Consider the following 1,697-nt stretch of genomic DNA (forward strand, 5'->3'; position numbering starts at 1 on the left):
GACCTGGTGGCCGGGAAGCGAACCGGCCAGCAGGCGAACCCGTTCGATTCCACGGGTTGACCTGGTGCCCGGGAGGGGACTCTGAAAATTTTTCAGCCCTTTCGGCTCGGGGTTGACCTGGTGGCCGAGAGGGGACTCGGACGGCAGGCAAGCCGCCCTGGGCTCACCCTCCCCGGCCGCAGCGAGGGACTGCCCCCCCTCCACCCACCCACCCCCCCCCCCGGCTGACAGGATCAGGGCGCACTGGATGTCCGGGACAATATTTTCCCCGACGCCGGGGAGGGCGGGCGGGCGGAGGGGCTCTGGCGGCCAGCCCGGGCCCCGGAGCTCGAGAAGGAAAAAAGGACCGGGCCCGCGAGAGACGGGGGCCCTGCCGCAGGGGGGCAGTCCGACCGGGGCTCACCGTGCGGCAGGCCCGGGCGTCGGCAGGGGAAAGCGGGCGAGGAGGCGCGGGGGCCGGGTGCCTACGGCCATACCGGACCGAACGCCCCCGATCCCGTCCGATCTCGGAAGGTAAACCGTCCCGGGCCTGGCTAGTACTTGGATGGGTGACCGCCTGGGAATCCCAGGTGCCGTAGGCAGCTTTTCCCGGTCCGAGCCAGCTCTCTCTCCTTTTCTGGGGAGGAAGGAGAGGGGGGGGACGGGCCGGAAAGCCCCTCGTCGCTCCTGCCGAGTCGGAGGTCGCGGCCGCAGGTCACGGGTCTGGGCGCCTGGGGTCCGGCTCCCCACCCGGCTTCCTCCGCGGAGGACCCACCGAAGCCGCTGGGGGAGACCCCGGGCATGGGGCGGACTGGCCCGGACCCTCCCGGCCGCCGGCCCGCAGGACCGCCCCGAATCCCCCCGCCCCGCGGCCACCCAGGCCAGGCCTGGCCAGGCGGGACGGACGGCGGGTGTCCAGCGCCCAGCGGCTTCCGCCAGCGGGGACCCACGGCCCCCAAAGCCGCAGGGGGAGGCCCCGGGCCCGGGACGGACTCGCTCGGACCCCCTGCGCCCGGGCGCCGGCTCGCGGGACCGCCCCGAATCCCCCCGCGGCCACCCAGGCCAGGCCTGGCCAGGCGGGACGGACGGCGGGTGTCCAGCGCCCAGCGGCTTCCTCCAGCGGGGACCCACGGCCCCCAGAGCCGCAGGGGGACACCCCGGGGCCGGGACGGACTCGCTCGGACGCGCTCGGACCCCCTGCGCCCGGCCGCCGGCTCGCGGGACCGCCCCGAATCCCCCGCCCCGCGGCCACCCAGGCCAGGCCTGGCCAGGCGGGACGGACGGCGGGTGTCCAGCGCCCAGCGGCTTCCGCCAGCGGGGACCCACGGCCCCCCAGAGCCGCAGGGGGAGACCCCGGGGCCGGGACGGACTCGCTCGGACGCGCTCGGACCCCCTGCGCCCGGCCGCCGGCTCGCGGGACCGCCCCGAATCCCCCCGCGGCCACCCAGGCCAGGCCTGGCCTGGCCTGGCAGGCCGGCGTGCAGCTCCCCCGGGCTTCCTCCCCCGACGACCCGCGCCCCCCCGAGCCGCAGGCGGAGACCCCGGCCCCGGGGCGGACCGGCCCGGGCTCGCTCGAGCCCCCTGCGCCCGGCCCGCAGGACCGCCCCCCCCCCCCCCCGAATCCCCCGGGAGAGGCCCGGCCTGCACGCCACTGACGACCCGCGGCCCCCAAAGTCGCGGGAGGCGCCCCCGGCCCCGGGGGCCGGTTAGCTCCGTGT

At 77.8% G+C, this 1,697-nt stretch overlaps 1 non-coding gene across 1 annotated transcript; it reads left to right on the forward strand.

The window, feature by feature from the left end:
- The first annotated feature begins 462 nt into the window (after positions 1-462).
- Positions 463-581, forward strand: LOC128829663 (5S ribosomal RNA). The gene has a single exon (XR_008443373.1). It is a non-coding gene; the product is annotated as a 5S ribosomal RNA (ribosomal RNA).
- Positions 582-1,697: the final 1,116 nt, after the last annotated feature.

This window comes from Malaclemys terrapin, unplaced genomic scaffold (genome assembly GCF_027887155.1).
Source record: "Malaclemys terrapin pileata isolate rMalTer1 unplaced genomic scaffold, rMalTer1.hap1 scaffold_101, whole genome shotgun sequence".
NCBI classification, from domain to species: domain Eukaryota; kingdom Metazoa; phylum Chordata; order Testudines; family Emydidae; genus Malaclemys; species Malaclemys terrapin.